Source organism: Phalacrocorax carbo, chromosome 4 (assembly GCF_963921805.1).
Source record: "Phalacrocorax carbo chromosome 4, bPhaCar2.1, whole genome shotgun sequence".
Lineage (NCBI taxonomy): Eukaryota > Metazoa > Chordata > Aves > Suliformes > Phalacrocoracidae > Phalacrocorax > Phalacrocorax carbo.
The window spans coordinates 12,576,389-12,592,539 of NC_087516.1; the positions used below are offsets into that span (position 1 = coordinate 12,576,389).

Sequence of the window (16,151 nt, forward strand, 5' to 3'; positions counted from 1 at the left end):
CAAAATATGTGTCAGCTTTTTTTCCAATAAATAGTTTTATTAAATGCATCTTACAGTGTAAGGATATGTGTGTGTTGTCTATTATTATTACTGCTTCTGTAAGGTTTGAGTAATATCTTTGAGCCATAATAACAGGAAAAAAGAATATAGAAGGAATTATAACATCCTCAATTTCTTCTGGAGACCAATGTCCTGAGAGTTAAAATACATCCAAAAAAATTAAATAAGTCTCCTTGAAATGAAAGACATGAATAACTTTGTGCATTCCTCCATTTTAGCATTTGCTTATCCAGTTTCAGTCTCTTCTCTTTAATTATCAGGTAGAAGCACAAAAAAAGAAGGATAAAAAGTAAAGGGTAGGTGTGGTGCCCACTGGTTCATTATTTTTGTAAAAAAAAAAGTCTCTACTGATGTTGTATTTATTGACCTTAAGACAAGTTTCAGAAGGGAAAATAAACCATCTCCCTAATGTAAAACATGAAATACTACTGGGCTGTTTAATTCTCACAGAAATATTCAGAATGAACTTTACTATTCTTTGTATGGTTGCTTTGTAGTCTTTAAAAGCACAGAGCTGCATTGTTATCAGAGCCGCTAATGCTTTCCACAGAGGTGCAGGATAACACCCCTGCTAGGAATGCACTGCCTCAGGGAGGAAAAAGCTAAATGTGAGCCTACTTGCAGCTATTGCTTTCATTTGAAAATAATTATAACATTTAGGCTATTGGTGATATTGCCTCCAGTAATTTCAGCAGTTTAGAGTGCCTGAATGTATTTCACATATAATACACACAAGTATTTTGCATATGTGTTTAATAAATACCATTTTTTACCTTCAAGTGTTTTGTTACAATATGGTCTATGCTGGCCAAAATTTCTGCGTCCGAGTCATGCGTGCGCCAAGCTGAGTATACTGCATAAGAAGAACATCCTTATCCTTGCTTCCACATAGCTACTGAGTCCTACATGTAAGCAAATGAAACCCCGTAGGAAGAGGGACTCTTCCCTGAGGAGCTCGGGGCGAGCTGCAGCTTTCCTGCCATACCCCAAGTGCCTGACCCAGGAGACAGAGATATTTTTTCCCACCACTCGCTTCCTTATAGCTGTCGTGCTTCCACCCACAGCAACATGAGGAAAGTCAGGTATGTACATGTGTATTTGTGTATGTGCATATGTACACACACACACACATAGATATGCACGTACATAAGACTAGACCATGTGCAGAGGTCCTTCCAATGTTAAATATTGTGTGACCTCTATACCAGAGACTTGTTCCGCAATAGATTTAAATCTAAATGTAGGCTGCTGCTCAAAGAGACAATCCAACTCATCCTTCTTTCCTTCCTCTTGCCCTGCCTGGGTACCAGCAGAAGCTGCTGCAGGCACACGGTGAGCTGGCTCTGTGCGCTTCTCTGGCACACCCCTGTAGCCCAGAAATGCTAACGTTGGCCCAAAGAAAGGCATGAGAATGAGGGGTCAGAGGTGAGATCAGCCCCTCAGCAGCAGCTCAGACAGAGGTTAACTTTAAGTTTTTGTAAAACCACAGCTTGCAGGAAAGCCAGGGAGGAAAAAAAAAAAGCAGAAATAACCATCTGATTTGAAATACAAACATATTTGCACACTGGTACATGCTTCTTTCACTTGTACAGACTGCACTGAAAGTCATCTCAGTATCTCAAAAAGTGACTCTCCAGTTACTGTCTTCTGAGAGCACTGATAACTTCTATTAAGGAGAATATCCAGCCTGGCCTAAGGATTGCAAGTGCTGTAATTAGGAAATAGTTAAGCTGAAAACACCCCATGAGCATCTTAGAAGGGAAGGAGGAAAGTGGAGAGAGCATCAACAGGAGATTTTTATTTATGTTCAGCTGTACGTGTCATCCTCTCACAGAGTGTATTATTTATCTGATGCTAATCTAAAGAAGTAGATTAATACATTTTGAATTTAAACTCTTAGCAATGCCAAAATTACCTTTTTCTAAGTTTTCTGGGCATATTACTTGGATAATATGTTACAGCTAATGTCTAAAGAACAGCTACTCCTTGACAAACATCAGACAGCTTCCTTAAAAATCTGATTTTTTTCCTACTTAAACAGCACTCTGCAAGATTAGATCTAAATCATTAGTGAGAAACACTTTACTGTGCAAATTATATTGTGATAAACTAACAAGAAAGAAGAGGAGGGTCTTAGGAAAAGATCAGTTACTTGAAGCTCTGTACAGTCAAGAGACTAGTAAACCTTTCAAACCTGACTTGATTAAGAGCTCTGGCATACCCTTCATGGCCAGCTGAAGTTAATACTACCAGTGCATGGCTGAGCTACTTGTGATTCATCTGCTGAACTGCTGGCTGTGGCATTAAAATACTAACCAGAATTAGGGATCTTTTGCATTAACGTGACTATTTCAGCCGCAGTGGCTCATCAGCTGAAATAAGACCCATGTAGCTTCCATGTGTGGGGAGGAGGGAGAGCGATATCCTTGGCAACTGTGCCAAGGTACATCCAAGCCCTAAGAGATCTGTGTAATTCTTCTGGCATGAGCTGATTTTGAAGGGCCTGTACAGTGTCTCATCCTGTAAATATTCTGCCTCTTTTTCCTCCTGCCTGAACTTTTGTAACCGTTCAGGACAGACAGAAAGGACCCTATAACCTGTTATCTCCGGTCCGTAATTGGGCTTTGTCATGTGTCCACTTCTTTGCAACCTACTAATTTGTCATATTAGCAAAGCAATGTTTCCTCATCATAACCTTTTTTACCATGAAAGGATAAGGTCAGCTGGGCTATGTATGCATTGTCACTGTTAATACTTCAGACAGACGCAGGCTGTTTCTCTGATTAAAATGATGTGCACTAATACCAGGAGGTGATAGATTATGTCATGTTCTTTCCCCCAGTGCTGACAGTGTTACTCAAACATTGCTTAAGGAGAAAAATAGCAAGTCCAGGCTGAAGACTGCTCCTAGACTCCTGAGCACCTCACATGTATCATCCATTTGCAATCCTTCCTCTTTCCATCACTCTGCTTGTCTTTTATAACATGGAGGAGGAGTTAGCAGGTCTTGTCTAAAATCTTGGCATGTGGGAAGGGGTTTCTCAACTCAAAGCAAAGCAGTTTCTTCAGACAGCTACCAGCTGGGATGTTTACAGCTCTTCTGTTGTCTTGTCTCATGTCTGTATCATAAAAAGATTTATTATTCTAGGCAACTATGGTGAGTTTTCCCCACTCATATTTTATCTTTGGTATGATGAATTTGGTGATGAAACCCTGAAGACATTTTCTTGTGTTGCTTATGCAGAGGCTGAAGGCCAGTATTATTATAAAATGTCATACATGCCCCTCCTCTCCATGTTTTTAAGTAACATAAACAACTTAAGGTGAAAGTAAGTGGTATCTCCCATTTCTTGCATTATGTAAAGCAAGAATAAAACAGCTGTATGCTCTGCAAGATGTGTAGATGTGACAGCCATGCCTTGGCCAAGCCTGTAGGGCTGATGTCATGCCATTGCCAGAAAAACAAGTAAACATTTTACTGGGAGTGTTGTCTGGAAGAGATGTGAAATAATCCCTTGAGCCCAAATAAGCTTGGGAAGGCATCAGCTACAGCAGTCTGTCAGTCAGGGCGCTGTACGTGAGGGATAATATGGACTTTGTTTTAGTTGCTTTGTCACCTCTTCTTGGCAGAAATGCCTTCCCTTTCTCTCCCTCCCATTTGCCTCTGAAATGGGCAGGAATTGGAGAAAACCATCTGATGAAGCTGCTGTCAGGATGGGACACACTTACTGTTCCCTTCTTTCAGTTATTAGTGGCTGGCACTTCTCAATCCCTGATGAGAGTACAGCATTGTACTGAGTCAGCCCACCACTCGTCCTTGTGAGATGCAGCCTCTGAGGGATACAACTTGTAAAAGACAGTCTCCTCAAAGTAACATAGGAATCTGTGATTATTAAAGCCTAACTTTACAGGAGGAAGATATCCAACTGAGCATTTAAAAGAACAAAGATTGGAGAGGCTCCGACTGAGGAGATACCTCGTTCTGGTGTTGTGGTCTGTCCTTCCTCTGCTCTGTGTTGGTTGTCTCGTCCTGCTTCCTCTGATTGCTGCGGCTTTAGAAGTGGCTTTAGTAGAAAAAAGGTTTTCTTTGAAGTATGGTGAAAATACCAGTTCTAAGGAAACATGACGAGCAAATGTCTAACTCTCTTGTTAGAATATAGCACTGATATCTGCGGTTTTGCCCCTCTGGTGTAACATGAAAACTTTCAGTGACTTTTACAGTTCAATTACTTTTGGCAGACTTAGGTTCTCCATGTTAGACTTGTATAAACATAACTGGCTTCAAGCTGTGTTAAATATAATCACTTAGCTACAAAAACAAAAAACAGAGATAATGCCTAAGATTAAGATTACACTTTTTGTAAACATTTTTGGGGTCAAAATGATGATTTGGAGTGGCAATCACACCCTGCTTGCTAGTATTTTCCCTTTTTGGTTCTTTGTCTCTTGTATCTTGTCCCCTTGTCATCCTTTTTGGCTTTGGTAAAAGTGCATTTTTCTTACTCTAAGCCACTCAGAAGCAGATTCTGCCTAAGTTTTGTCTTAAAAAACATACCGAGACACATGACAACAGGAAATATAAAGCAAAAGCTGAAATGTGACACCACCGCTCCTTAGGGAGAGGAATACTGAATATTAAGTGAAATCCTGACGTTCCTTGTGCTGCTGCCTAAAACCAGCTTGATATGGGTGGTGAGCATTAAAAACCAAAGTATGTTGTGAAAGGAACAAAATCAGCAAAACAATTCAGAGAATACATTTGCTTTATGTTGGTGTTTGAGAGTAAATATTTGCTCTACAGTACAGTCAAAGAAGAAAAAAAAAGGAACTAAAAACTATTAAAAAAAAGCCATGTGCAGGCAAAAACCCCATAAGTGATGGGACAGACAGATTGCAGGTTTTATTTTTAAAGAGGATCTTGGGATGTTTGTTAAAAACACCTCTCTTCCATGCAGCCCTCCAAAGCAATGGATCATGTTAGTCTTTGTTTGAAAGTTAAAAAAATTACCCAAAAGGAAAAAAAAAAAACCTCTGCTTTTTTGAAAACTGACACTGAAAGCATGGAAATGTTTTTCCTTAGAAATTAGGTCAAAACAGCCTCATCACTCCCCTGGCACTGTACAACCTTGAACTCTCTAAAAGACACTTCCTGAAATTCAGAAAACCCAGTTGCACATTACACGAACATCACAAGCTGTAATAAGAATTTAACTTCTTTTATATCTGTCTTTGTAATTCCAGCCTTTGGTTTAGACAAAAAAAATAACTGCCAAACAGTAACATTAAGCCTTGTGTTACCTCCCAGTGAGCTGCAGCTTTGGGACCGCTCAGACTCCAGGAAGGACTGAAGGACACGAATTAGATGCTGCTTCTTCTGCAGACTTCTTTCCCACACTTGCCCAGGTGCGAAGCTGTCTAGTTCCCTTCCCAAACACACTTTAAAACCTGGGAACGGAGCTTGGTGCCGCATTCAGTATAGGCAAGCAGGTTGACATGTGCAGAGGAGCTGACAGCTGAGTGGGTCGGAGATGCGGGTGGCTACACTTGCTGCTTCCCAGTGAGGATGGGACCAAACTACGGATGGGTTGTCACTCTTCCTGTGCATTCCCAGAATTTACTGTATGTGCCTGAAAGGATGTTGTGAACCTATGGAGATGTGCTTCCAGAAGCTCTTGGAAAACCTGTCTGGAAAGGCAAGAGGTATCTTAACGTATACTTGATAGATCTCCCACACCTGAACTGGATTAGTCCATTGAGCAGTAAAGCAGATGTTCCTGCAGAAGAACGCATGTTTTAGCAGATATTTGAGTTTCATGATGATTGGTTGCTTGATTATATGGAAGGGATTAACTACTGAACAGCCTCTAAAGATTTGTTTAAACTGTAAAACGCACAGAGAACTTCACGGAAACGTTCTGAGTAAGAATTAAAAAAAATACTTGAGGATCCTTTCTAGTTGTTTGTACAACCTGGGTATAAATTAAGTTGTAAGTTACATTATTGTCTCCTCAAAGGATAAAAATACTCCACGTTTCATAGTAATATAGCTGAATTTGTGAGCAGTCCAAAGGGTCATTTTCTCTGTGATCTAATTTGCTCTGTTGACAAAGACGAAAGCGTGTGGTTAATATTACTAGAGAAAGTACACACTTCTGTTGATGGCACTGCTTTAGTTTACTTGGTTTTGGAAGACATGGATTTACTTCGGGAAAATCCAGACACAGATCATTAGATGAAAGGGAAAACTACCAAAAACAATAGGATGAGACTGAATCTGTGGAGCCACCATAATATATCTGCATATCTGGCACGCTGTTTTCTCATAATGAGTAACAGGACCCGGAAACCCTTTAACATATGTTACATTCATAGTGAATCAACCCATGGTTTTACTCATATCCTTTTTATACTTTTATAAAACAAAATTTGGATCTGGTTCCAGCAGTTTAGTAACGTTTTATGGCAACTGAGTCAAAGAATTTGGCAGGTTTTGCAGCTTGGAAGGCCACTGGAATGTTTTGCAAAGGCCGTGCTAATGTCTTAGTAATAATGAGGTAAGAGTAATAAATTCTTCTGCATTGAAAAAAGTAGGATTCTTTCTAATTTTTATTTGAATATTTAGAGGATTCCTGTAGTTTTTTTCACTTTCAAATGATAGATGCTCTGTAAGGGTAATGCTGGAGGAGTCCATGGGGAGCCTTCTTACTTTTTCTTACACTTACATGGAAATGGATGATTTAATTTGGCAGAGATGGACTGCAGTGTTTTGTTAATATCTTTGTTTAGAAAAGTTTGTTTAGAACTGATTGCAAAAATTTATGGTCTCTACTTATAAAATTAGAAAAAAAAAAGATAAACATGTACTTGTTTTCTAATCCCAAACATAGTTTTTCAGGGAATTAACTGAGGGACAGTGGAGGATAGAATTTGTATGTTTAATGTAAGGATCAAGGAGATACATAGTGCTCCCTGGAAATTATGGAAGTATTATAACATCAAAAAAATCTCACACTCTTCCTTAAATATTTAAATAGCAATGTGAACCACTGTGTCCAAATGTTTGATGTGGCCTACATGATTTTGACATAAGTAACATGATGTTTTTTTCTATTAAATTTGCTCCCTAGCATTTTTCGGTATGTGTCTTTTTTGGCAGTAAGTATTAACAATTCCTGACAAGCAGAATCTGTCACTGATGCTGCATTTTTTCAGAAGCGCTGAGATGAGGAATGAAAGAACACACAAATGCAAAGGGGCAAGGAACTGGTTTCTTGCTACCACTGTGCTGTACTACGAATTTTAGGAATATAGCTGGATCTTCTCATAGATGGGGGTAAAGCAAGGAGTAAATGCATCAATGGTCACAAAATGTTATGTTTTTATAATCAGTGTGTTAAAAGTGTTGGTTTATTTACCTCATGATACCAGGTAATGTGGCACATGAGGGCCTATTTACAGGGGCTGTTGGATAGTTTCATATCTGTAGAAGTTATTTTATCAGTAGGTTGGCTCTGGTGTCCTTTCTGAGAAGCAGGCTGTGTTAAATGTTTGATGTGATGGTTCAAAGGGGCATGCTGGCAGTCTGACCACTTCTTGCTTTAATCAGGGGACTTCAGCATATTGCAACACTTGTGAAAAGAAGGTGGCAATTTGTTAGTGTTTTCAGAGACCTTAAATGATGTCAACATAAGCTGTACTGGAAGACCATGAAGAACTGAGACTAAAATATTGCAGTCGAAATTTCCAGCCTCCCCTATGTGATCACTGAAATCACTGGTTCCCAATTTATGGAGGAATAAATCTTGAAAACCACCAGGAATGCAGCAACGTTATTCCATCTTTACATCAGTTTAAGTGGAGCTGGAGTTATACTGAGTTCTTGTCTTGTACCCAACCCAAGGGTCACTCCTTACTAGCAGTAGAGAAACAATCCTTTTTTGGGCTCTGTTAGACCTTGAGAGTCAACAAAAACATTGAGATTTTTATTTCTTTGCCATCTAATATCTGTCTTACATGTATGTCATTTGGACACATACAAGATGTCTTTGGGGTTTAATATACCTTCTTATATACTACTGTGATTAAAATATACTTGCAGCATTCTGCTGTGCAGAGCAGGCGTCCCGTCTTCTGGGGACAGCAAAGGTGGGCAACAGGGGCATGTTTCATAAGCAACAGATGTGTATAAACACAACTACAGAAAAGGAGGAATGGTTTTTCCTTCAAGTTTCTTAGAACTTTAGGGAAAGCCAATGTTTGTTCAGCATATTCATATTTTTGTCATGAATTATTAACTCCTTTAGTCCAGGTATGCTCATAAGTGATTAATTTATCACTTTTTTGTGCTATTCTGTGTCACCATCAGTTGCTCATTTCTGTGAGCATGTTTATTTGCAGGATAGGAAGCACGTTATCACTGCAGCATTAAGAAGGGAATAGGTCCAAAAATAGCAACAGACTTTCATAAATTTGAAACAAAGAAGTTAGGGAAAACAGAAGAGCAAGCAGTCTTAGACTAACCTTTAGTGTTTAAAGAAGGCTGTATTTACTTTAAAACCTATCATTTAAAATATATAATAGTAGATCATCATGCAGTTCTCTCTTTGTTTTTGTTGTATTTTTAGTTTTGAATACTCTCTTTTTGGTGCCATATAATCTGCAGTGATTTTAACTAGAACTCACTTCATAAACAATCTCTACAGGTTTTTCATTCTTGCAATTCATATTTACCAAATACTGCTTTTTCTGGTAAGACAGTTTGGTCATAAATTATTTACTTGTATCAAAACAGAATGTGAAACAGTCTGTGTACTTTTTCAGTAGATGCTCAAGAATGAGAAAGGAAAGTTGGACCACACAGTCACCACTGGGAACTGTTACAATTATTATCCTGTATTACAACTTGCACTTACTGAATATCTTTTTTATTGGTCACCAAGCCTTTCCTGGACTTTTAAGATTTGAAAATTGAGTCAGGCATTTCATTTGAAAGATTATAGTCAAAATTTGGAATAAGATTACAATTTCATGTGTCTTTGACTTCATGGCAATTCTAAGTTTTAGACTATTCTTTAAACCAATAAATCTACTATTTATTTCAGACATTTGCCAAATAAATGGTTTCTGCCAGCCTGGATAAGCATTTTTTCCTTTTTTGTCTTTGAATACAGAGATTAATATCCAGTTAGTGTCCATTTGAAGGGACTCAGTTAGTAATTGGGTACATAGGATTGTTCATCTTTATGTTATTAGTTGAAATCCAGCCAAACTCAGTCATTGACATGGCTGAGGCCATTTGTAGCTAGTGTGAAATGAGCTGGAAGTCTCATCCAGTTATTGATAGGCATCTATAGTAAAATGCTTTTGCTGCAACTGGTGCAGAAAATATATATCTAGTGCATATAATTAAATACATAAATAACAAAATAATACAACTTCCTAGGATGTGAAAAGTTTTTTACCTAGAAAAAGTTATCTCTGTATCATGTTTGAGGTCTGTTAGTGGAGTACCTCTGGAGTTGCATTACCTTGCTGTGCCTGCTGGGCTTCTAGAAAGATTTCATGACTGAGGCACATTTCAGCAACAGTAGAATAACCCTCACTATAATTATGGTGTCTAAGTCTGAATGAAACGTTGAGATGAATGTAACTTTGATCCAGAATGGAAAATATATAAGAACTGACTCTCTCCTTACTCTAAAATAAATACTAGAGGCAGTTGAGATTATGTGTGGGAAGAAAAAGGTTGACCATCCAGTCCTGCAAGTAATGTTACTGTCTTCTTAGCTACATTAAAACCTCCGTTAATTTCACACCATTCTGCAATTTTTTGGGTATTAGCCTAATGAAAATAATAGAAGTACTGTCAATATGCTATAGCTTTCAGCAAATGTTACTGAGGCCTGTGGCACTTCAACAAAAGGCTTGTTCTGAGGACATGAGCCTTCTGCAGAAAGATCTCTTGGTGTAACTCAGCCTGTCCCTGGCATTCAGTTAAATGAACTTAAACAGATTAAACTGAAAAAAAACCCCAGGTATTTGCCATTGTAGTAGCAAAAATGTAGAATTAAATGTCTTCTGAGGTTTAGACCAATTAACAGAATGGAATCTTTTACAGCCATGTGAAGGTTATGGATGGTAGAGGGAAAAAATATTTACAAATTAGATGTGTCTTTCATTCAAATTACAGAGGAAGTTTTACATACAGATATAGCCTAAAGCAGTGATGCAGAGACACCGTATTAAGCCTGAGGATAGTCTGTGGCATGGGATGGAAGGACTGAACCACATGAAAGAGTCTTGCAGCAATTTTCAACCACCAAAACTAGAGGAGATGGGGAGAACCTGTAGCATCAAGCACTGTCTCCTTCCTTGACTTAGCAGAAGCAGTGCTGGGACAGCAGAGAAAGGTTTCAGCTTCACCCTTTTCCTGGAGTGTATGTGAGGGGGAGTCCATGCTGCCCAGTGCAGTTTAGTCCTGGGCTGGGGAGGGGAGGATGAGTTCTGCCTGGTTCCAACTCCAGGCAGCATCTGATGGCCTCAGGTCCTCAGGGCCAGCAGTTCCGGCTCCTGGGGGAAGTGTAGTTGTGATGGATTTGCTAAAGATGTGAGTACTATCCCGATATATTTGGTGCATTACCTGCCCTGGGTGTGGACAGGGTGACTACAGAAAAGAGTGAGACCGAATCTGTCAGTATGTGTCCTGCTGTACTTGGATGAAAGGATGCCTTCCTGCCAGAGCATGTACCAGCCCTCTGAGGACCCAAGAGAAGGGTTTCATCTCTGAGTAACTGAGTCCAGAAGGAGCATGTGCTGAAACAAGTGACTAGTCCCATGAATTCAGATAATTATGTGTGTGTCTGGTGTATTTTGCTTAGTATGTTGTAGGAGCAAATGTTGATAGTACGGATGAAGGTTCCCCAGCTGCCATATACCCTCCATCAGTTCTCCCCCAAAACATCTCATGTCTAATTCTATTTCTAATTTGAAACTATGTTTTTCACTTTTAGAAACCCTTTTTCCCCTTTTTCCTTAACTACTTCAGCACTAGGAAAAAAAGTGAGCACTGGCCCTGCAGCACAAGGGGTAGTTTCAAGGCATGGCTTTCTCTATGGATGCATGTGCACAGAGCACTCAGAGGCGTTTGTAGGAGAGAGGGTCAGACCCTGGCAGAGTTGTTTTGCGCCTCAGGAGATGCGACCTGTACCAGGATCAGGCCTGTAGTTTCTACCAGACATTGGCCTAATATAAAACTGCTAGCAGGAGATACTTAATAAAAAATCAAGTCAGTTCCGTGAAGATGGCTCCGTATTTTCTGTATCTCCATGATAGCAAGAAGTTATCTTAAAATAAAAGTGACCTGCTGAACTGCTTCTGGGACAAAATTTAACTGCCCTCTGTTATAAATTATGTAATGAAATTCAGGACAGTACAATTGAACAAATATTGGAGGAATGCACTTTTTAAATATAAATGGGTTTTGTGATTAAACCCGACTATCAAAAGATTGCATTCTCGACTTCAGAATAAGACATTAGCAAGCGGAACAAAAAGTAGTTGAAAATTGAGTACCTGCCGAGTCATTGTAAAATTAAAGTCAGCAGCCCTGAAGATTACAGCACCTGACTGGATTGCTTTACCAGTGACTTACTTGGATTCGTGATGGATGCACCAGCTCTAACTGTTGTGCAGCTGTAGGGTGAGACGGCTCTTACTCAAGGCAAAGGAATCCTTCCTTTTGCACTGAATCAAGGCACTCTGCAACAGCTCGGTCTCGTCTGTGAGTCAGGGAAAAGCCAGAAACCTGCAGCAGAAACTGGGGGGCAGAGCAGCTCCATCCTTTCCCAGCAGCCTGCAGTCACACTGAAGAGCAACAAGGAATTGCATTTCTAGCTAGATGTGCCATAGGAAGATGATTCAAGGTAACTTTTGGGTTTCCTATAGGTTCAGAGCGACGTTTTCCACATGCCTGAAAGAGAAGGCTGTTTAGGACTATAGCTTTTATTATAATTGTCTCTTTGATTTTTTTTTTCACATTAAACTATATAAAAGTAGTAAATTAGGGTATTGGCACTAATATTGTGTCCAAATTAATGTTTTTATTTTGTTTAGTAAATGTTCCAAGGCAACGGCAAAATGCCCCAAGTTACCTTAAAAAAACATAATGCAAAGAAAAAATTGTCCCCTGGATAAATCCCAGCTCTGGGAACAGAGAGAATTCGATTATCTTCCTAACTGGCACCAGCTCCTATGCAATATTTGGCAGATTACATATGTCAGACTTCATCTGTAGTGTTTGTGACTAAGTGGAGAAGCTCTGTTTTCCAAACATCTTAATATATAATGATTTTTAAACTGATATTAGGGGCCAGTTCTTAAAAGTGCTGAAAACTTTGAACTTTTGGGGAATTTCAAAATTAATCAAGAAGATATTTAAAATAGTGATGAAAAGGCACAGACTTCAGTGTCTTTATATTTACAAAATTACCTAAAGGTATTGTAATGCCAAAAATTAATAGGCATTTGAAAATAATGAAACACATTGCTGTTAAAAAGGTACAAAGCAGCCAAAAATAATACCAGCATAATCTTTTTTTACCCTCCAAAAATAAATAACTTCTCTTCATTATAAACACTACAATTTAGGAGGTAGTGCAGGTTGCAAAATCTTTAATTTACTTTGTTTTGAAGTAAAATTGAAATTGATTTCTGCTTCAGAACAAAAGTTTAGAGGAGGAAAAAAGTTTCTTATGACAGATGATTTTAATTTCCTTCTAATGAATCTGACTCGTAGCATACTCATTCTTCTGGGGTCTTATTGGAAACTGCCTGAGTAGAAAGTTCATTTTTCCTGAAAAGTCACACTTCCTTCTGGATGTGAGTAATAACATGTGTATGTTTATGTAGTAAAAAATTCTTTTTTTTTTTTTTTATTTTTAACTAAATAACAGACCTCTCCAAATACATGAGACTGCCAAGAAGCAGATATTTGCTGGTAACCTACATTGTAAGTTTCCAGAGCATCTTTTCCTAACATTTAATACTGTATTATTATTCTGAGGTGAAATAAAATGTTCTTGTGCCTTGAAGGCATGAAGAAATGGCTGTGGAGCACTGGCTATAAATGAGGGGACCTTCTGACTCTCTCTCAGTAGCTCCAATTGGTGGAACCTTATATTTCAGCTTCATAAAAGACTTCTGAACAGGTCTTTGGTTCTTGAATGGGGCCTCTCAGCACCCTGTGTGATCCTGCCCTTTAAGCTTGGCATGTTGCAAATCTCTCCTCTTGGTGTGGCAACTTCTCATGCACTTGAGGATGAAAAAGGAAGGATGGTTGAGGAAGTGCAGATGATCAGCTCTTCCTTGTCACATCATGCAATTCCTGCTGAGGAAACAGTCATCTAACCCCTGACAGCCTCCTCTTCCATACATACCAAGACATACCTCCGTCAGAGTGGGATGTGAGGCTGAATTAAAATGATTCTGAAGTTCCTAAAGACCTTTGGCTGTGATCTGTTATGCATGTGCTTATATACAACTGTCTTACGCTCACCGGAGAGTCACAACCGCTCAGTTAACTGGGAAACTTTATACTTCTGGGATGGGGCTCCTTTTCTTCCATCCCTCTTGGTGCCATGGTGAAGCTGGTGGCTGTTTCATGCAGTTCAGCATCTCTTTTTTGTGAAGAGTGTAGCTGAACGGCTACACTCCCACTAGGTTACTACATAAATGTTCATCAAAATTGTAGTTTACCTGCTTTAATGTACCTAAATCCTGCTATAGAGCAGACTTCTGCTTTCAAGAACACAGCATAATCTTTTACAATGCCAAAATAAATAGGGGGTAGGAGACGGGGATGAAACAGAGCTAATGAGGATTTTCTGCTGAGTGAATGTTTGGATTGTAAACTCTACGGGGGTTTGGACTGTATCCACACTTGTGTTCTAAGGAAGCTGACCTCACTACTAGTGTCCAACAATAAATAAGGTTTTGCAAAGAGAATAAATAAAGTTTTGCAAAGAGAGATAAGGCTGCAGCCTGTCCAAAGCCAAAAAGCAGCAAAGAGGCTCATTAAGAGGTGCAGAATCTGTAAGAAAACACAAAGATGCAATGCCTTTGGAAAACATGCAAATTAGAAAAGGATTTCATAGAACTAAGTGAAACACAAAATAATAAACAAATAAACTATGAACCAGACTATTCCTTGCACTCAGCTTCCTCCTTGTCCTCTCTGCTGACTCGCTGGCACCAGGGCATGCTTCAAGTGTAGGGGCAGAAATAGGGACAATTAGTGGTGATGGAATCAAATATTGCTAAGATGCTCCCAAAGCAAATGCAACATTTTACTCCTATCTGTCCTTGTCTGAGCGCAATATTGCCAGAGATCCACCTCATCTAACGAATGCTTAAAAAGAGGTTGCCTCACCCCGTCTGTTTGATCTTGGCATAACCTGCCCTTCTGGGAAGTTTCTTCTGAGAAACAGATAATCCTGTTTGGTCTTTGTCCTACCCAGTGCTCCAGAATTATAAGCAAAAATATATGTTCTTTGCTTCCTTGCTAATATTTTATATTCATACTTTTCATGTGAAAATCTTGTATAATTTTCTTTTATGTTTGTTGTCTTTCAGTTTTACTATCTTCTTGCTTTTTAATTAACAGGAGTAAATAGAATCCCAGTGCCCTGTTTTACATCATTATCTTTACACTTTTTCCTCTCCTAAGACAAATATTTATGGTTTTTGTTTTTCTGTGAAGCAAGTCTGCCTGATCTTTTAAGCATTTTAGTCTTCTATTCATGGGTTCTGTAAGCAGGATGTAGCATTATAAAAATTAGTGTTCTTTCTGTCCCACTGTTGATAGATTCCCTGCTCTGTTGCTGGTTGTGCTACATGAAGTAGATGTGTTCACTGAATTTTCCTTTTTGTCATGTGGGATGGAGTGTGGAATGACGATGGCAGGGACAGAAAGAGACAGGAGGTGCCATAGGGCACGTCAGGAGTTGCTGGGGTGTTGCTTGGAAGTGACATGGCTCTCTCCATGTGGGCCATGCTGGGGAAGAGCAGGAGGGAGTGATGGGGGAGTCTGCAGCCCTGGTGGGAATGGGCATTTCTTGGTTTTGCGTCAGCTCGTGGGTGAATGATGGGAACGACCTTTCCCACCAGCAGCAGGCAAGCCCACAGTTAAGGCACCCTGTATGAAAGTGTGGTGTAGAAAGCAGCTTCTCAGAGCTCCTTCCTAAACTTTCTTCCCAATTTTCCCCTTCCCAGCCTTCGCATTTTTCAGATTTCTACCAGCTGTATTGCCTCAGCCTTTTTCTTTGATTTGTTTTTACTCTCCTAAAGTTATGTTACTTAGCTTCATATTGTTTAAAGAGGGAAAGGCTTGAAGATAGATATTTATTTGTTCATTTGGAAAAACTTTACCATTATTTAGACCACCTAGGAGATTAAACCCTGCCAGGGTACCAGTGACCCTTCCTGTGTCCCTTACTCAAAGGAATATATTGTAAATGAGGATAAATAGTAACTTATTTTTTTTCTAACGCAGGGAAAGTTAGAAATGACTGAACAAATAAGACAGATACGTTTGGTTGCTTGCTGGCAGACCTTTGAGGTCATACTCTGTTACTTTCATGTGTGTTTTAAAAAACATGGTATAATGATATCTAACTCTAACATAGCATCTTCCTTTAGTGAATGTCAAGGCTCAAAACAAAGGGGATTAAAATGATTATCTCCAGTGATGAGGAACCGGGAGGATAGAAAGGAGATATCACTTGCTTCAGTGCCTCTCAAGGGTCTGTGAAGAACCAGAAGCTGGTCTACTGAGTCCTCTAGTATCTTCTTTTTAGTCCTCTATTTTCTGTGGAGCAAAAATGTTGGGGCACAGCATATCACTTGGCTACTTCCACTCGGGGAGGTGTTTGCCATGGTAGTCCTCAACTGCAAATCAGAGAACATGGGGCTTGCAAGATACTCCCTGACAAAATGTTGTTCTACAAACTTGAGATATTTTCTGAAAAATGCCATCTGGCTGTGATAATTGTGAAAGAACAGTGTTTTTGAGGCACTGTTACTGAACCTAAAATTAA

At 39.3% G+C, this 16,151-nt stretch overlaps 1 protein-coding gene across 4 annotated transcripts in view; it reads left to right on the forward strand.

Annotated features, from left to right (window-relative positions):
* Positions 1-16,151, forward strand: part of AFAP1 (actin filament associated protein 1) — a 120,831-nt gene that overhangs the window by 19,962 nt on the left and 84,718 nt on the right. Inside the window, exon 1 of one of the 4 annotated variants that reach the window (XM_064449076.1) lies at positions 6,596-6,614. The exons of the other annotated variants lie outside the window; for them this stretch is intronic. The gene's annotated coding sequence lies outside the window, so the exon portion shown is untranslated. Of the gene's footprint in view, positions 1-6,595; positions 6,615-16,151 lie in introns of those variants that run through there. 4 annotated transcript variants of the gene reach the window in all.